This window comes from Lutjanus erythropterus, chromosome 17 (genome assembly GCF_056507025.1).
Source record: "Lutjanus erythropterus isolate fLutEry1 chromosome 17, fLutEry1.hap2, whole genome shotgun sequence".
Taxonomy (NCBI): domain Eukaryota; kingdom Metazoa; phylum Chordata; class Actinopteri; order Lutjaniformes; family Lutjanidae; genus Lutjanus; species Lutjanus erythropterus.
This window is the reverse complement of record NC_139333.1, coordinates 36,071,339-36,093,359: the sequence shown is the minus strand read 5'-3', so window position 1 is coordinate 36,093,359 and position 22,021 is coordinate 36,071,339.

Here is a 22,021-nt window from a genome sequence, read left to right as displayed (position 1 = left end):
TGTGTTCATACTCTGAGATCCTGTCCATCCTCTATCATACAAGCACAACCTGCGTGTCCTACTCACAAATATTTTAATTTTGCTAGTGTGTTCTTATGGTCGGCTGTGAATTTGCATCAACAGCTCATCACTGTGTTTCCTCTTTTTCTCTGAACTGCACAAACGTTTGTTTAACTAGAATCCTAGAAGAATCCTAGGTTGGCTGTGCTAATTGTCCATAATAAGTCAGAGAATCAACTTGACTGATTTGGTATTCATGACTTGAGACAGTTGACAGTTGAAGTTTTTCAGCAGACCACCAGAGGCTAGCACATGAAGCATCTATCATGGAAGAGGGCTAACATTAGTCCAAATATAATAACATTTGGATTCAATGATTATGTTGTTGATGACACTAGCAAGAAGGGAACAGTTCTACATATGGTCATATGAAAAGCACCTTAGACAGAGTTAATAGGCCAGTGAGAAATGGTGTGATCCTCCTGAAGGGAGCCAGTGCAGGACTTAGTTTTGTAGGTAGCAGTAGCTCAGTCTGTGAGGACTTGGCTTGGGAACCGAAGGGTCGCCACGTCAAGTCCTGCACAGACTAACGTGCAGAGTGTGGACTGGTAGATGGAAAGGTTCACCTCCTGGGCACTGCTGTGGTGCCCTTGAGCAAGACACTTAACACCTAACTATTTGGAGCACCTGACTATACAGTATGTGTGTACATATATATATGTATATATATGTATGTTTATTAGACTTGCACCGATTTCAACTTTCTTAGCCGATTCTGATTTCCGATTTTTGAGGGGTCTGACCTACCGATTCCGATTTTGGCCAGTTCCGATTTTCAGTCTTTCTAAGAACTGTAATTGACAGCATCCACAAACATTTTTGCAACTTTTCTTGTAAATATGTTCATAATAAGACACTGACTATAAAATATACATTTAATACTTTCTGCAAAATCATCCAGATTACAACCAGGCCTTATTATAATTTTATATTAAGATTATGAATAGGGTGAACATGATCTCGTGGGATTTAGCGGGACGCGATTTCACGTGATCTTTTGTGGAAGCGGATGTAAACAAACTGGAGACTAACGCGGTGCAACAGTTTGAAGTAAAACTTTGCTGTGAGAAAAACAAACACAGAAGTTAAAGGAGTCTGGATGAGAAAATGTTTGAGGAGACACATCAACACAGGTTGTTTATTCTTCAGCCAGAACAGGAGGTGAGATTTTAACTGTCCCTCTGTGAACAGCAGTCTGCTGCTAGCTTGCTAGCATTAGCCTGAAGTGCGAGAGAGTTTACGGCTGTTTTGCGTCATTGTCAGCTGCTCTGTCTCGTTGTAGACTGTCTGTCTTCTCTTTATCCTGTTCTTGGAATCTGTCTCTGACACCATCTTCAAGCAGACGTGTGTCTGAGTGTGTAGCTGTTATCAGCGCTGTGTTGACGTCACGGTCAGTTTGTCTGCTGCGCGCATGACGTGACCATTGTGCAGAACATGTGTGTGACAATGATGGGCACAGAACCGGATTTGTGACGCTGACCGGCTGGTCACCGGTCAAGGCCAGTCACATGAAAACCGGCCCGATTCCGAGCATCACCGATTAATCGGTGCAAGTTTAATATATATATATATACATATATATACATATATATATGTACATATATGTACATATATATATTACAATCTTCCTTCAGCCTCCTAAAACTGGCCAGTGTTTCTGTTATATAATATTACATTTATTGCCAACACTGCTTCAAAACTTAAGAGCTGTCCACTCCACTTTACTCAAAGCTAGCTACTAAGCAGCTACAAGTTAGTGCTGTTTTCTGTACCGTGCAGGAAAAAATCTCATGAGAAAGCACCATTGATTATCTGATCCCCACAGCTTCCAGCTCCACAGTTCTGAAACATAGTTGGAAGACCTTTGGTTTTAGACTATTAATTATATCATAGGCTATAATTGTCTTTAGCCTTGTAGCTGCTAATTAGCTGCTCACAGTCTGGACCAACTCAGCTGTGAAGGAGAAGATGCTATACTAATGTTAATAAACAAGGACTTATTTCCTATCTGTGGTAGCAGACACGACACACGGCCTTTCAGTAGCTATGATACTGCAACCTGAGCTGATCTACACACTATATGTTTGACTACTGCAGTGGTCCCACACTGGGGGTGGGCCCCACTGGAGGGAGGCATAGATGACCAGGGGAGAAACAGAAAGTGAAACAAAGTTAAATGAATATGATTCACGTCAGGAAAATGAAAAAAAAAAAACAAAAAAACAAGAGTTTGCTGATGCTATCATGAATTTGAATTATTCTTTATCAGTTGCTTCCCCAATTATCGTTAATAACTGCAAATAATTGTAGTGTGTAGGGTTGTAAATATTTTATATACATTATTATTAAATATTTTGTAAATATTACTTTTGAGTATTTTTGCCTTTATTTGACAGGGATAGCTGATGATATTACAGGAAAGATAGAAGAGAGAGAGGATGACATGCAGCAAAAGGGCCACAGGCGGGAGTTGGACCTGCGGCTGCTGCAGAGGACCAACAGCCTCAGTACATGGGGCGCTGAGCTACAGCTGCGCCCCGGTGCAAACCTTTTTCGGTCTCTGAAGGAGGGCATGCCAAAAAACATTTGGGCACCACTGGACTACAGTAATGTACCTAGAGGTCACCATGAGATGGCAGAGATGGCAACTACTCAGTCCAGTGAGAAGTGCTTGACTGTTATAGATGCCAGAAAAGTTTTCTAGCTTGTGAGTTTACATCCTGGATACACAGCTCACTGAATATGAATTGCCCTTGCCCACCCCAATGACATCATGTTGTCTACTTTATATGACCCATGAAAAAACATAATTCAAACACATGCATACAGTGTGACAATGCACAGTGTGATAACAATCACACAGACACAAATGTTCAAAAATGCACACACATATAAACACACATGCAGTTAGAAACACAAGTATATGTTTGGACAACCTTATGGGAGCTCTATATGTACACAGATACACAGTCAGTTAATCCGCCTGAGGCAGCCCTGCAGCTCTCTCTCTGGTGTTTTATGGAGGTAAATTCCAGAAACCAGTTAATTCCAGCTACATCCACTCATTTATACATCCTTCTTTATTTCACTCCATTTCCCTTCACACTGTCTGCCTGTGACCATTTGGACTCCTCTATTTTGGTTGCTCAATGAAGTCTACTTGCACCAAACAGACATACTGCACAATGTATACACGATTTTAGTTTTTCATTGTTCACTGACACTTGTAGAGTACATTAGTCTCTAGCTGAAAAATACTGTGAAGAAAATGCAACCAGGGTCTCATTTATAACCACTGTACACGCACAAAATGGGTCTTGAAACATGTGTACGCTACTTCCAATGGAAAAGTTAGGAAAGTCAGACACAAAGTTGATGCGAGAATGTAATTAACCTGCAATATCCTGATATTCTTTCATCTCAACCACATTAATAGATGAAATTATTGTCATAGTAAATATTATAGAAATCTAAAACTGCATTAATTTCTTCACAGCATGGATAGATGTATTATGTAAAAAAAACACCTGTATGGTGGACTTAAATACACATTTAGTGTGTTTTTAGATACTGGGTGTGTGATTTCCTCACCTACTGTATGTGTATATGTCCATAGATGGTTAACAAATGCCAGGCAGTGAGCTTCAGTGTCCCTGTGCCTCCACCAATCCAAACCCTGACAGTGGGCAGCAAAGCATTCTTGCAGATATTGTAGACCAGACACCTGCTCACGACATCAGAACCTCCCTAATCTGTCTCCTTCATCCAGGCCTTCTTGTTATCTCTGGACTTCCTTGCTTTCACTGAGACTACGATCACACCAGAAAACACTTCCACCTGTGCAGCCCTCTCCTCACCCTGCACCTCTACCCACACACCCACTTAACACTGGTTTGTTAAGCTACCCCCGATGATTTTCTCTCTACCCGCATTCACACTTCCACTTCTTCTCTTTTCAAATTTCACACTGTCTGTTGCTTCTTGCTGTGCTCTTCCTCCCATCAGGTGAGCAGTTCTTAGAGGAATTAGACATCTACCAATCAAACATCCTTGAAGATGGTCTTCGCTGTGCCTTCAACATCCAGATAGAGAAATTATCTGACTTGATACCTTTATCTTGTTGTGCTCTCTATTCCCTCCTACTCACAAAGCTAGGAGCAAAACCAACATCATACTGACCAGGAAATGTTCTACCACTACACACATACACACACTGGATGACCAATGCTCACTGCAGCAACCCACACCTGCAGGTTCATCCTCCTAAAGATATGTCTGTTCCTCACCCAGGAGATGGTTCAGGTTCTGGTCCAGATTCTTGTCAATCTACTCAGGGCTGGTATGCCTGCATGTGCCTTCCAGTCTCCCCCAACAGTGCAGCCTCTCTCACCTACCCAAGATCCCCTACACTACACTGCACCTCTGCAATGGTTACAGGCAGCATTTTGGCACTTGCCCACCATGAGGTGAAGAGGTCAGGCCCAACCTACAACCAGGCCATGGTCAAATCATAGACACCAGTCCTTCCACTATTCTCTGCTACTGCCAATCCACTTGCTACTCCTTCACTACAAAAGGGCCCTAGCTACTGCCCCACAAAATGACAACTGTTAGCTGTCCTGGCTCCACAATGGTGAAACAAGTTCCCATTGTCATCAGGACAGCAGAAACTCTACATTTATTCAATCACTGACTAAAAATTCATCTGTTCAAACTGCATCTTGTGGCATTAAGAAAAAATTCTTAATTTATCACTTGAAGTCAGTCAGCATATTTTTTAAGTTGATGTACTGTTTAATTTAAATGTTTGCATTGTATGCACATGGTTGAATGCACTTATTGTAAGCTGCTTTTAGTAAAACCATCGGTTAAACAAATGAAATGTAATGTCTTACATGCCTGCCAACTTCATATGGGGAAATTTGCATGCAGATGTGTATGTGTACATGATTGTCTGGCGTACACAATTTCTGCTTTGGCTTTTGTATAGATCCTACACATTTCACAAATAAGACTCTGCTGATTATGTAGATTCCAAGTCACTACAAGGGTGTCAAACTTAACACTGAAATAAACATTACAACAACATCTAGAAAATAAAATCTGAAAATAATGAGCTGGAAATGTACAATATAGAAACATGTGTGCTATTAGTTTTCTGTTTTCAAATATAAGTTCAAATATTATGTAACTGTCCTTTAAAAGGACATATAGACATGTTTTCTGATCTGAAACCCCCATTGGCAGGAAGACATCCTTGTGCCTTCCCCCTCCTCCTCAGCAAGATCTATTTAATTGCATGTCATAATGAAATCTAATTTGATCGGGAACAATCCAGTGCTGCCTGATCAAATTAACAAAATCCTCCTTTGATTTTCAATTATCTCTCCTCCAGGCTCGAGCTAGCTTTATTTTATACCCTCAATCGGCCACCAGCCACAGGCAAGAGATGGATGGATGGATCACACCCACCCACACACACACACACACACACACACACACACACACACACTTCAGAAGCTCCCACATTTAAGAAGTCTATACACAGAGGGATGAAGTCAATGAGCAGTTGCAGATAATTGTTGGGGTTGTTTTTATCTTACAAAGGTTACCAGATGAGGAAAGGTTTAGCAGGTCGATACAATTAAAATTATGTCAGGTTAAGACATGATACATTTACTTTAATGATCCCTGGGGTGAATCTGAGTTGATGTAGTGGCAAATAGCACCAGAAAAAAAAGACAAAGAAAAAATTAAATATAACCACCATAAAAAAGAGCAAATGAAGGGTGCAATACCATGCACAATGTGCTACATTTGAACAAGTTCTGCACTCATGGAAACTGCTGCATCTGGAGGACGAATACAAATACAAATACTTGAGTCCATCCATCAATAACTGGCCACTCATCCTGGTCTCGGTGCTAACAGGCTAAACAAAGTAGCCCAGATGCAACCTCTTCCTAGTTATTTCCTGCAGCTTCACCTGTTAGACTCAGAGGCATTCCTAAGCCAGATGTGATGTATAAGCCTTCAAGTGTGTCCTTGACCCACCCTGGGACCGGGACTTCCAGTTGGACTTGACTGGAATGGCTCCATGGGCAGATGAGCAGGAGGCAGCCTCTTCAGATGCTGAACCACCAAATCTTGCTCCTTTCAGTGGCCAGTTGCATTTTGCACTCCTTTCTCCCTCCCATCCTCTCCTTAAGACTATGTCAAGACATTTTGTAAATGACTAGTATCTATCTATTATCTCATTTTTCAAGTAGGTACTGAAAGCTGACAAACACTGAAGACTTCATGCTTAACTTCAATGCCTCTAATACAGCTGACACTGCACCGATCTGCCTCAATCAATGTCACTCTCCAATGTCACTTACAAAATCCTGAGATGTTTGGTTTGGAATTGAGTTGCTTCATTGAGTTCAAAGCAAACAATGCAATATTTTCCATCAGAGTACTAGTCATATGCCTTTCCTGAGTCCACAATGCATGCACAGATGTAATACATACAATAAAACAAGCTTGCTAGAGCTAACAAACACCATACTGATGACTTAATGGTGGGAAACTACTGTAGAAGAAAGATCACAAGGTCATTCCAAAAAAAAAGAATTCCTCCCTGAGGACCATGACTGAGGATGGCAATATATTATATGTTTGGTTTTGAGTGTTTAAGTTAAATTTGGGTGGCACTAGACGAAAGGTCATGAGGCATCAAAAAAAAAAGAAAAATTTCACTCTCTGGGGAACAAAAATATGCTTTGAAAATTCCATAACAGTCTGCCAAAACATGTTTTCTTTAATCCGGAGAACAAGATTTTTAGGCCAGGTCATCTCTGCAGCACAACACTACCTCATCATAATGCTGTTTTTCTTTTTTCAAAAGATTGCGATCTGGTTGTGTGGTTAGGATACTGCGCTTGCCCTTTTTGTGATTTTATTGCAATTAATTGTGCAGCCCTAATGGAAACCAGTTACACAGATACTTTATCATCAACGTGTTGTAGAGAAAGTTGAGTATAAATCACTGGACTAGAATTTTGATTGAATATTTCTCTGTTCACCTAAAAGGTCACTTTGGAACAAACTCCAAAACATGTTGACCCATACAACTGACATGAACCCTCAATAATATCATGGAGCTTATTCAAGAAGACATTCTTACCAGATAGTGGAACCACATAAAAATGAAAGTCAGTCAGTTAAGACAACATAACTTAACATTTAATGTCAGTCAGGCCAGTAGTTGTTGAAATATTTAGCTCTGACCAAAGTGTTGTGCAGACTGACTGACTGGCTGATCTACAGTACAGTGCCATAAGTGCTGCCATGAATGGTGCAAACTAATGTACTACAACACTCTGACAGGATGCAAAATCTCCATCCATCCATCCATCCATCCATCCATCCATCCATCCATCCATCCATCCATCCATCTGCTTCTGTTATCAGGTCGTGATGGCAGCTGGCTAAGAAGAAGAAGTATTCCAGGCATCCCTCTGCCCAGCAACACTTTCCAGTTCCTCCTGAGGTGATCCTGAGGTGTTCCCACACCAGATGAGATATGATGATGAAAGAGGATAAATGAACAGAAAACACATGAATGGAAGATTTGTAGGGTTTATAATGCTACTTTATTACGCACAGAAATTTTAACCTTTTTTTTCTATAGTGTACAGATGATAATGTAACCCCCTTTGGATTACATGGCCTCCAGCCTGTCTTGGATGCGTGCCATAGCTATTGTTGTGCAGTAGCAGGTCAAGTCTTGGACATGCTATAACATGACACACAGCCAATAATCCCCTTGAAACGTTGAGAAAACCAACAAGTGGTGACATAGTGAAATATGAATACGTTAGGTGAGACCAGGCCCAGGAACAACCCCTATGTTAAGACCACATAAAGGGGCTCTGCCTGTGTGTTGCACTCAACAGCCGAGGAGATGCATGGCTTTTATTAGCCCCTGACAATAACTGTCAGCCAGCATTTCATATTCAAAGTAATGTGTATAATTACAGTTTTACGAGCAGGCTCTGAATACATTTAGACAGCGATTTTATTTCTGAATGTGATGCTGTTCCACAGATTATCAATAGTTAATGTGCTCTCTGTCTTCCTCTGGATAGTGAGAGAGAGCAAGTGAGTGAGCAAGTGAGTAAAGATAGAGAGGAGGAGAGAGATGGACTAACCCAACAGGAGAGCTTAATTTACTCCATTAGGTCAGAAACAGCAACTTATTCTAACTTTAACATCAGCAGAGCCTATATTCATCAGGTCCAAGGCATAATCCTCATCATTTTCATTATATCAAAACCATTCTTGATACTATTATGGTCCATTGTTTTCTGCAGCAGACTTTCTGTGTATTTGTATTGTAGTTGTCAATATTAAAAGGTGGAGGTGACTTGTGGGATCTAAATTTCGTACCATGGCACCTGTGATTCGCTGGAAATGGTTCAAATGTTCATAACTATTAGAAAGTGTTCACCCCATGCGCTGAGGCTGTGAGTCCTCTGCAGCATCCAACTCTCTCTCCCCTGTCCTGTCATATCCTCAGCTGTCCCATAAATCAAAGGCATAAAAGCAAGAAAAAAAAAAAAAAGAAAAAAAATAGTTTTGTCTCTTCTCTTCTCTTCTCTTCTCTTCTCTTCTCTTCTCTTCTCTTCTCTTCTCTTCTCGCAGGACGTGGGAGTTGTAAGAATTGTGTTTGTTAGTTAGTTTGTGTTATCATTATTATTATACATTTGTTTCGGACCAAACTAACATTTGCTGCAGATCGAGGCAGCAGTAGACCAGCAGCTCCCCTGTCCTACGAGGCAAAATGACTGTCTCTGTCCACGGGGTCTGGTGGTGTGAAGTGAGCAGAGCTTCAGTACCCTGCTGGAAAATGCTGTTTGACGATAAAGTAAAGCTGTGAAAATGTTCAAAACAGGGAACACACTTAAACCGATTTTGATTTCAGCCAGGTAAAATCACTGTGTGTGTTAAATGAGTGATATAATTGCTTCAGCTCAGCAGCGGAGTGGAGAAGTTTTTGTTGCACCCACATAGGAATTTTTAATTAATTGCTTGATTCTGCTAATAAATCTTTGAGCACAAACACGCCCAATTCAAACCCAATAGAGGAAAGTGTACAAAATTTAAATGACAATATTTTGAATTTAGATCGACACTTTCATGACATCCTACATTTCACGGTTGTGGATTTGGGTTTACAGAGGCTTTAAAACTACAATATCCAGCTGTTTCAGGAAATGATTGAGCCTTTAAAAAATTAAACTATGTGTTGGTTAAATCTTTTTAAAGAATTATGTCTTTATTAGAACCGATGGCCTTGGAACTAAAAGTCACAGAGTGTCAGTCAGAACGTACCAAGAGGAGTGGACTAACACACTGCTGGTGTCAGTCTTTGGATTCAGTGACAGCAAGAAAAATGTACAATAACAAGAACAATAACACGTCTTATCCTTTAATGATCATAAGTTTAGAGCCCATGATAAACAATGTTGATACATAAAAAGTGGCTGTAATTAAAGAGTACAAATCGCCATCTGTTGATGTCAGACTGTGTGTGTGTGTGTGTGTGTGTGTGTGTGTGTGTGTTTGTGTGTGGGTGTGTGTGGTAGCTGAGTTTGAGGTATTAGGCTGAAAAATGCAAGATCAGTCATCTCTGTTTGTCATGGGTGGAATACTGTAGAAGAGAAGCAGCTGTCTGCGCGCACACGTGCGCGCACACACACACACACACACACACACACACACACACAGTCATCATGCATACACAAAGCCTAGTTTCATGAGCTTCATCATAGTCCTGTTTGCATCTGCTCCAGCTTGTTTTCCATCCCTTATTTACATGCTTAGGGAAGCAAAACGTCATTTCTAGAAAGGGCCGGTGGAGCAAACACAGTTTAAGTTATTCACTCTCCTCCTCGCTTACATTTAAATCATTACTTTTCCTTAATGCATGCAGATTTACTTTCTGCCTGACTGGGGGAACAAACCCAACACAAAACAAATGGATTTTTTTCCCCCTCGCTGTCTTTCTGTGCTTGTGTTTCCCCATATACCATTCATCCTAAATTTGAATAATGTTGAGATAATAACAGTAGAATGTGGGCCCTCTTCCCAACCCTGAGTGTGTGTCAATGTCTATGTATATATGTGTGTGTGTGTTTGTGGAAGGGAAACCTTCTCTCATTTCCCATTCATCATGGTCATGACAGCTCTTTGTAGTGGAGGCCCTACCTCCTCATATCTAGCAGTGTGAGAGGGTAATCATAGGTGTCATTCAATCATTCTGAATGACTCTGCTCAAACAGACACACATGCACACACATCACACACACACACATGCAGATACACAGCCCTTTGATCTAATTACAAACCTGACCTTTAGATAAAATGATCGCTGGCATAACTGCTCATCCGCGGACACACACACACACACACACACACACACACACACACACACACACACCCACGCACACACACACACACACACACACACGCACTTTTCCCTCAAATACAAACACCCTACATCCCTGTTATGTGCAAACAAACACACAGTCCTTTGGCATGTCGGGACTTTAGGAGACTTGTATTACACCAGACGAACAGTATGGAGGGTTTTTTATTTAATTATTTATTTATTTATTTATTTTTCCAGTTATTTCACTTCCATTGTTTGGGAGATTCTGCAACACTGTTTTCCTGTGAAACTCCAGCAGTGTTGTGTGGACTAAAAACATAAACTTGACCTTCAGTCAGTGTGAGGGTGAGTAGATAATGACTTAATTTTCACTGTTGGGTGAACTGTCCCTTTAAGGCCAAAACTAACAGAATGATTTTCTGTCAGTTCAGGATGGCAAATTAGTCTGAACTTTTTGTAGATGCACAGGGCTGTTTTGTTGAATACAGCTGCAGGGTGTAGGTTGGTTTTGGGTTTGGTTATTTCCTCATCCAATTGTCAGGTGTTGCAAGTCTGCAAAATACCTCACAGGAAAAGGAAACAGAGATTGTGTGTAGAAAATGCATTGAATTAGCCCAGTGAGCTAATAAAGGCTGTTTTACCAATTAGGCAAAGCAGGCCACTGCCCCAGTAGCCCTGGGTTCATTGGATGTCAAATATTTACACACAATTAGATTTATAGTAAATGTTTTAAATTTACAACACCTAGGGGCCCAACAACAATGTTTTGCCCCGGGGCCCCCTAACAGGTTAATCCAGCCATGGAGCTAATGTTCACTAATGGATGAAAACAAAAATATACCCTCGGGTCAGATCTCCAATTTGGTAGTCTGGCCGGTTTCATGCAAGTTTCTCTAAACACTATGATTCACTTTGAGTCCAGTGAGAGTTTCAACTGCAGACAGAAAAACACCACCATGGTTGGTAAATTCATCCAAAGCTGAGCCAGAAAGTGAACTGATTTTAACTGCTAAATGTTTCATCAGGTTATCTACAAAGTGCAATCTTGAGTAGCTTCACACCCAGCAGAAAAGCTGAGTACCTCTGCCCTCTGACTGAAGGTTTCAAGTCAGCCTTGAGTTCGGTCACAGTGAACCGACACACCCTGGAGTACATGTGTACATCACTACAACAAGGGGAGGCAAACCACTGGCAGTCTGTGAAAACAAGATTTCCAGGGAGGGTTAAGTTACTCTTTTAGCTTGATGAACGAATGTTCTAACTGCATTGCACTGTGGGAGTTGTAGTTGACGTCTCTCCCTCCATCTGTAACTTTGACTTCTGATATTTTCTAACAGTCGCTGATCTTTTGCACTGAAGATGCTGGGAGAGTCATAGGTGTCATTCACCTGACATTTACTATGCAGAAAAGGACACAAGACTTCAGACACCCTGGACACCTGAAAAAGATCACCCAACTTCAAACTCTGGTAACATGTGGCAGAGAGGCAGAAGGGTTCAGAACAAAAACAGAGAGAATCCTGATGACCATAGGTGGAGAAGGAATGATGGAATCAAAGTCAAAAACAGAACACAGGAATGTGGGGGGCTGACAGGGAGATGGACTGACTGAGCAGAATGGAAATGATGGAAGGAGAGAATTAAAGAGAAAGAGGGAAGAAAGAGTGTGAGCTTGGAGGAAGATGATGCTGATGAGAGGCTCGACAGCCAGCGTAATAAAGCATGCTAAGTGCAAGCCACCAGATTTACAGGGCCTTTACAACACAGCCGAATGTGCCATCATTTTCCCTCCCAAAACGTTAATGTCGCACAGGACTGCCATAAATACATCACCGTGCTAATTTAAGGGTCCGCAATGGAGAAACCCCTCCATTGTTCTCTCCCGGGGCTCCAAAATGCCCTGGAATAATGGGAATTTTTATGAACATGTGGGAAGAGGATGTTCATGATGGTGTTGTCGTGCCTCTGCGGCACTGCTCCCACAATGGCAGTCAGATGTAAAACACACAACAAACAAATGAGTGTGAGAAAATGGGCTTCTCCACTGATCTGTCATTTCAGTGGCTCTGCATAACAAGCAGTGATTGTCAGCCTTTGTCTAATAATGGCCTGGAAATGCATCTTATTATGCATAACTATGCACACTTGTGCAGAAATATGTTTGGTTTTTGCTCGCTATGGTTATTGGTGCCTAGTGCTGGCATTCCAATTTTTCTTCATCTGCAGCACTGCACCAACACAGCAAAGCTCGATGAAAAGGCAGAAAAGGGAAAAACAATGTGGATGTATAGTATGAAAACAGTGTCCAGAACTCATCCCAAAACCCTTTACAGTAAACTAAACTTTCATTGTTAAAGTCACCAGAAAGACCTAACAAGTTAAGTATTTATTGTCAGCCGTGTGTAAAAAAAAATGAACATCATTAAAAAGTACAAACCTCGAGCACAGAGTGAGTCAACGAGTGAATGCTGTGAGAAATGAAACAGACAGTTTTTTTAATTTCTGCCTGCATGCCAGCAGAGGCCTTTCACACAGGTAATACATGGCAACAATTACACAGCGTCACATAATGAGAGGTGTAAGAGAAGACAATGGCTAATAAGCGAGAGAGGGCCATTCTGCACTTCCCAGGGAGCTAATGAAAGCTTTAATTAAGTGTCAAACAGTAGCGAGGCTGGGGAGGCAGAGGAGAGCGCTGCTGAGGCCCCATACTGGGTGTTTCTTCAAATTCATCTAGAGACCGGAGCCTAAACTGACAGCTAGACTGCTGAGCCGAGGCAAGAAAACCCTTCCACTATGCGCACACACACTCTCAGTATACACAACACACACTAAAGGAATTAAAAATTTACCATGTTTTGTAGCCTTTGTTTCTCTTGCAGGCCTGAGTCAGGATCAGGTCACTTACTGTCGTCAGCTTTTCTCAGTATTCTCAGTGCTGCTGCACAAGCTGCACTCATGTGCTGCTGGAGAGTAAATGCGCTAGAGATGCAGCAAGGAGGTTGCACGCAAAAAGACTTCAAAGATATCTCAGTGCAAGCAACATGTTATACAGCACATCTCATTCTGCAAGGAGGTACAGTGTGCTGTCTGTGTTTATCTTATTTAAACAGAGATATAAAGACCGTTAAATCTAGAGTAATGAAACTAATGTCGTCTAAAGGCTATTTTAAACTGCATGCAGCACAAATGCAGCACAACTGCTTGACACCTGCTGCCCAGCATCTGCAACAGCCAAAATATGTTAATTACAATGGAGCAGATTGTGTGCATTTATACCAGATGTGAATACAGCACACTGGTGCTGATTTTGATTTTTTAAATTTTATTTTATTTATTTATTTTGGACATTTATAAATATATATATGTGTGTGTGTGTGTGTGTGTGTGTGTGTGTGTGTAGAAAAAACAACACAGAATAGAAACAAACAATTAATAAAGAATAGACTTACAATGAGAAACATAAATTAACATTTGATGTCTGCTAAGGAGCAGGTACAAGCAACATGCTTTTCTAACCCTACGCCTAATCCTAATCTATACTATTCCATTAATAATCATTCCATTAAATAAGTCCACTCTCCTCCCCATCCATCAACCCCACATTTACTTCTTAATACCTCATCAACATTAACCCATACATAAGAAAACTAAATTAGGGTGCAAACATGTTGACTGGACTGAAGACGCAATTAAAACAACTTGCGCTTAAAGCACCGCAAATCTGCCATACTTCCGTTGCCAAACTGCACAGCTTGTTCATTGTTTCCAGACTGTAAAGGGTCTATAGAATAGTGTTCTATTTCGCTGTGTGCTGCAAACCTGCTGCAGCACACAAAACTAGTGTTTAAATACATATAAAATTGCTTTAAAATGATACACATATTACACATATCTTTTTTTTTTAATCATATGTATGTTTTCTGTATTTTTCTGTATTTTTGACTATATAACTATATAACTGTTGTACACTCAGTTGAATTGTGTCTGTGATATTCACCTGTTCTTGGCCAAGACTTTGGGATTCCCTCTTCAGGTTGTTCTCCATTTGCGCCGTTTAGCAACCACCCACAAACGCCCTAGCAACCAACTGCATCCTGCTCACAGCACAACCCATTTGTTGTCATTCTGTAGTTGAGTTAATTAATTTGGGAAACAGATGAGGAAAGACTGATTGTCAAGGTGGAGAAACACAAAGAGCTCCATGACCCACAGAACCAGCTTCATAAGGAGAAACATAAAAACAATGGCATTTGGTGAGCTGTTGTCATCACTGATGGGGCTTCCGGTACATATTTCATTGCATGTTTTCCACACTCAAAATACAGAGTTGGTTCTGTGGGTTGAATCAGTGTAAAATGACATGCAGCTTGACATGCTGCATCAGACGTGCTTCATTATTATTATAATTATTATGTACTAGAGATGTAACAATATATCAAATATTGTGATATGTCTCAATAATAGGGCTGGGTGGTATGACATTTTCATATCACGTTGTTTTTTTTTATCATATCGGTTTCACGGTATTTGACAGTATTTTTTTTTTTCATGCAACAGTGTTCTTACCCACATTTTCTTCTAATGAGAACAGAATTACTGCAGTTGATTGGCTTTAAACAGCCCATTTTACTGTCATAAGGACTGTATCATGATTTTTTTTTTTCATGTCCAGACAGGTAAAAGGATGACCCCTTCAAAGTATGGTTACCATCACATGGCAGGGACGACTATGTGATTAAACATCCCCACACACTAGTCGGCACCAGAAATACTAGTAGTTTAAAATATTTGAAAATAAAATATTTATCAATCTTTCATTCATGCATGACGCCAGTTATCTGTTGCCTCTAAGATTTTATGCAGCCGCACGCCACTAGATGGAGCTGTAGCACTGTCAAACGGCAGCCCCTCTCACCCAGCGTGTATGAACCGATCATCGTGGCAACACCATATGTTTATATCAGTAAAGTCGGACAGATGAATGTAGACTGTGGCAGAATAAGCTGATATATATTCACTCGACTGGAGTGAATTAAGTACAGACACAGACATAAACCTGAAAGCAGAGCTGCTGCTGCTGCTAGCTCTGCTAACGTTAGCTACACTGTGTGTCAGGCTGGCAGCTAACGTTAGCTCTGGGTCCTTTACCTGCAGACACTGTGACCCTCTTCGATCTGAAAAGGTGAAGCATTTAGTGAGTTGTTGTCATGTTTTATACATTAATGAGGCTTGTATTGCACAGCACAAAGTAGCACGCATCTCAGCGGCATTTAAGTACGATTTGGCGATTGTAGACTGTGACTAACGGCTTCAAATGGCTCTTAATACACACTATTTTTTTCAGACAGTGTTTAACATTATAGATTAATAAATTCTGCTAAATTTTAATGGCTTTCTGGGTGTTTTCTTAGTGTTAAACTAGTCTAAATTAAATTTTGCATTTAATTGACAGGAAATTTAGTCACCAGGAACATTCCTAGTGCACACGCTCAAGCAAGCACGCCTGTGGTGTTGGTGTGTAGCAGTGAAATGGGTCCCCGCTGAAACACTTTCCCACCTCGCATGTTCCGGACGTTGTTTGGGCTTTTCACTGGTACAGCGGTATATGAAAAATTAATATCATAATGAAAATAAAGACTGGTGTTTGGTATGAACCGGTATACCGCACAGGCCTACTCAATACCATACTGAACTGTGATGATATTGCATGGTTAATTTTCTTTATTCAAAATTACTTTTTATTTTATTCTATAAAAGGACTAATACTGATTGCTGCATTGTTTTAGCTTTGCAACTGTACATAATTAAAACATTGTACAACTTTTGTTATGTCCTAATTTGACTGAACACACATTAGCTTAAGAATTTGCAACATGTAAGCACAGTGGCAGCCTAGTGAAGCAGGAGCTTAAGGCCCTCATCATGTCAGCTGCAACAGTGTTGATTTTGTCTTGATAAAGATAATTTTACAAAGACAGTCAACAACAACAATCTTTCCTCCTCAAAAGCCTGTGAATTATGGGAAATGTACACATACAGCAGCTTTCTGCAGCATGTCATCATGTGCATGCATTCCCCTGCAGTGTGAGTCCTGCACAGGAAAGGAAGACTCAGGTAAAAACAATGAAAACTTCTGTATAGAGACAACAATGTACTGAAAATATACAGCAAATGTAAACACATTGCACACTTATTGCTGTTAATAATGCCAGCCATAAATAGCAGGAAAATTGGTTTTGATATAATGAAAATGTCAAGCATTATAACATTGTGAGTGAGGAGTAAACCACTGGGATACAATGTCAATAATTTCATGGATTCTACAGTTAACCAGAGTTCAATGCACAGATCTGAGACCAGCTGTGATGTCATTAACTTTCTGTGTTCTTTCTTGCTGCAACCCAAAGTATTTTAAGGTAGACCACTGACAAGAGATGAACGCATGTCTGAGTGTTTCAGTGTCTTAGCATGTCCCTCTGACTAGAACATCTGACCACATGAAGGATGAGATGATACATCTGAGGGGGTTTATCCTGATATAATAAATATGACTAATAATGTAAGAAGAGCCCATTATTCAATCATTATCAGCAACCATATCACTGCAACGCTACATCAATATTAAAATGAAAACTTCATTTTTTAAATTCTTATCATGGTACCCATAGACTGTAAAAAGACATTGGGACAACTCAAACTTCAAGGCAACTTACTGTGAGGTTTTTTGTTTGTTTGTATTTTTTGTAGTTTTGAGCCCAATTCAAACTTTCTTCTGTAGATAAACTTAAATCTTTGAATTTTAGACATTAAAAAATGTATTTAAAAAATTGGTGACAGTGAGCTGTGAACCTCGTCATTATTTTCAAGAGTCTGAGTTGGGCGTAAAACTCAAAAATCTATTGCAGTAAGTTGTCTTGCAATTTTGAGCTTCCTCAACTTTTTTTTCCTACAGTCTATCCAACTTTTGGCTGCACAAAGTATATTTAGCTTCCACTTCCTTCAATTGGAAATAAAGTCGCTTTAACAGCTATCAAACATTTATAGTGTTTCCAACTAAACTTTCCAACTAATAATGTCAGTGAGTCACTGATACCCTTCATGGGACCTGTCAGTCCAGGTCACCTTTGTTACCACAGTTACAATATATATAGTATTCTGCCCCAGCATCCTGCCATAGAAACAATGTTACAGTAAGCTTAGAGTGCGTCATATTTTCATGTGAAGCAGGTCACATGTGTGCTTTATGTACACAGAGTGGAGAAGTGAAAGTGATTCCAGCCCCTTCTCTTTCACAAAACATCAGATACTGATGTTTTGTCACTCCCCTGGGCGGCTCATACAAATGCAAAAGGTATCCTTTAGCACGAGATGCAGCAGACTTTTGATGTCGTATAAAGAGGGAGAAAGTCCACATCTGGAGGAGTACACAAATTGTAACCATTTCACAATTTTATCCACCTATTAAAAAGGCTGTCTGGCAGCGTCTCATACAGCTGCTAAAGGGTATCTTGTGCATCAGGAGGAGATGCTGATGGGTGTGACAAAGCAGCATCAGGAGTCGACCAACTGGGTGCCAGGATGCTTTGTGTTCCTTACAGAGAAACTTAACACTCTGATTTAGCTTCAACTAGTTCCTTTTACGAAATCATACAAATGCAACCAACCTTACACTCTCTGTCACTGACACTCCACACCCAACTTACAGCTCTGTCACGTCTCTGCTCCAACATCCTTCTATCTCCCCCTGACCGCTGACAAAGACAGGCTACAGTCATGTTACTGCCTATCCCAGTGGTTCAGTGTAACTAAGCACATTTACTGGAGTACTGCACCTAAGTACAAATATGAGGTATTTATTTTACCACATTTATCAGACAGCTTTAGTTCCTGCTTACTTTACAAATCAATTTTAATAGACGACACATATGAAAGAAAATTTTATTTGAAACAATCAGTATCAACTGTCAGCTATGGTGATAATTGTAATTTTTCAGGTTATAACATTTCATAGTTTCAGTTTGACAAAAGTGAAGATTTGGAGCATTTCTTTTTAAAATAATGTTTGATGTAATAATGAATGATTGTTATAATGTAATAATGTTGAGGTCTGGACTGTTGGTTGGACAAAACAGACATTGTGAAGGTGTCACTTTGGGCTCTGACTCATTGTGACGTCTTTGTACAATATTTTCAGAAATTTTACAAAGCAATCAATCAATTGATTAATGGAGAAAATAATCAACATAGTGAGAATAATCATTAATTGTAGTCCTAAACATAATATCTTAAAATGAACTCCACCTAAATTAACTACAACAGAAAAAAACTGCTTTTACATTAATGCATCACAATCATCTCATGAAATCAGAGAGGACTGTTCTGAACTGAGTACATTTACTTTTTATATTTTAAGTACATTTTAAATTCATTTTAAATATACATACTTTCATGACAACATTTTTGATGGACAGTATTTCTACTGTGTGATATTACAGTAGCACTTTGACTGAAGCAAAGAATCTGAGTATTTCCTCCACCACTGACCTGTATATCTGGCTTCCATCCTTCTTTCACTCAGAGAACTGTAGTTGCATATTAGTTTTATTGTCCACACCGGCTGTGTCTTCTGACAATGAGGAGTACGAGCCAATGAGGAAAAAATAAAAAGGTAGAACACAGCAGTCATACAAACAGCACAGACTGAGACCAACTGACTGGGATGATGTGACACAGTGACACAGATACAGTGTGTGTACATGTGTGCATTTAATGGTCAGTAAATGCAGGCTTGGGGAGTAACAGATTACATGTAACAGGATTATGTGATCTGGATTTAAAAAAGGAAGCGGTATTCCATTACAATTATAGATTTAAAAAAGACGGAATCAGATTAGATACATTCAATAAAAACAGGGATTATTAGTAGGATTAGCATGCACAGTGTACACACGGCAATTCATTACCATGGCGTCTAGTGAAAAAATGCTTCACAAGGTGGAAATATTTTTGTCTTTAAATTAATCAATCAATCAATAAATTGCACACAACAAAGGAAGGAGCAGCAGGACAAACTAATAAACCTGACAGCCAACATAAAACACTTAGAGCTGCAATGATTAATCTATTATTAATTAACTATTAAATTAATCTGCATCTATTTGGATAATCCATTAATCTTTTTGAGACCTGTTTTAATTAAAAAAGTCTAAACTCTCAGATTTCAGCTTCTCAAATTTAAATACTTTCTGGTTTACTTTTTTATTACACTGATCAACATATCTTACCATTTTATGGACCAAACAACTTGACAGATGAGTCGATAATGAAAATAATTGACAGGAAAGACTGGAAAAATAGGTCCAAACATGTGGAGCACATGAACCTTGAACTTTTAATTGACAAGATTGTGACAGGATTAATTGATTGCTTAATCATTTTTAGTCATTTCCAATTTTTAAAAAAATACTCTGATTTCAGCTTCTTAAATGTGAATATTTTCTGGTTTCTTTACTCCTCTCTCACAATAAACAAATAAAAACAATACACACAAATAAACAATAAACACAAAACAAGGCATTTGAGGACGTCATCTTTAACTTTGATCAACATTTTCTGACATTTGATGGAGCAAAAAACTAATAATAATTGACCGATTGATCAGTGATTAAAATACACATTACACCTTACATGTGGCAGCACTAAAAACATTGTATTGGTAATATTTTATAGTGAGGTAATCCAAAAGTAAGTGAAAGTAATCAAGTTACATTACTTTAGTATTGTGATACAGACTACATTTTAACAGGTAATTAGTAAGTGTATCTGAATACATCTTTAAAGTCTTGAGTAAATGTGTCCGTCATGTTGAATTGGCAGCTCATGTTGCTCATCTCCCTGACTCCTCTGCAGAGTGGAGTTTTTCCCAGGAAGGAGCTGTCACACAGCAGGTGTCTAAAACAGCGTGTGTAAATGTGGAGAGCAGTAAAACCATGCCAAGCAAAACTTTCTGACCAACTCGTTCAATCATCCTCTCGTCTTCTCTCTGTCTCTGTTTCTGTAATCCTTCACCTCTCTCTGTGCTCCTCCACCTCACACCTGTTTTTTCCTCTTCATCCCTCTCTTTCTCCTCTTTCTTACTTATTCTTTCCTTTTGCCCCCCCTCCTCTCCCTCCTCCCCCCTCAGCGGGAGGAGACAGCAGTAATGACTATAATTAATAATGGAAATAAATGCAGCGTTTTAAAACTCGCCGGGATTTCACTCTTATTGAGTCTTATTTCTGCCGTACAGCTGTGCCTCTGTGCATCGGCTGATTGGAGAGTGTGCATGCACACACATGCACGCACACACACAGACACACACAAGCTACACAGACAAACCTAAGGAAGCTGCTGAAATAAACCAAATCTTATTTTTTCTACCTTTGATTTTGTTCTCCTTTTTTCTGTGGTTTATACTCTCTTTCTCTCTCTCTCTTTCTCTCTCTAACACACACACACACACACACACACACACACACACACACACACACACACACACACACACACACACACAACACTCTGCTGTTTGATTAATATTTTCTTATAAGGTTTCATAAACAGTGGTGAGGAGAATCATGAATATTTCAATCATATGTTTACACCAGCTTAGAAAGTCATCATATTTATTATTCATTCTTTACAGCAGTTATTCCCAAACACTGGGTCAGGGCCCACAGGTGGGTCACAGGAGGTTTTACTTAGGTCCTAAATAAAATAAGAAAAAATGGACTTGGAAGAAAATCTGCAAATTTAAGCTTTATATCTACAGTACAGCTTTTATATTGCATTTAAAATGTGTAGATTGTTTTACTGATCTCAGCCTGTTCATTCTGCCTAAATACATTTATTTTGTCTAAATTATGGGGTAGGTTAAAATGTCCTACATTCTTAGAAATAAGGATTGTCAAGGGTTCTTTGTAAGACTGTGTTTGCATTAAGAACCCTTTTCATCCACAGAACCATTTTTGAAGAAAGAGTTATTTAAGGATTTTTACAATTCTGTCATCAAAGGTTCTTTGTAGTGAAATATAAAAGGGTTCTTGGTAGAACCCCCCTGGGTTGGTTCTAGGTAAAACCCTTGGAATATAAATAGGTTCCTGAGAGCGTTCTTGTAAGCACACTTGATGTAGAGAGGGTTCTGGGTGGAACCATTACACTATAGAATGATTCTCTGTTCTGTTATGTAGGGTTCTAGGTCGAACTCTCTGAAAGGGTCCTAAGTGGAACCTTTTTAAAAGGTTTAATCAAGAACAAAAAAAGCTTCTCCTATGGGCACAAGCCGAAGAACGCTTTATGGTTCTAGTTATGACTTTGTGTATTGTTTTCATGCATTTATTTAAAAGTCAAAGTATTTAACACGTGTGTATGATTTAATAACACCTGTCAAGATAATATAAGGTGATGTGAGAGTGGCGGTAAAAATGGTCGGAAATGTTCATTTCTGCACAAATTCAGAGGACCTGATATGGAGGATTCATGTTT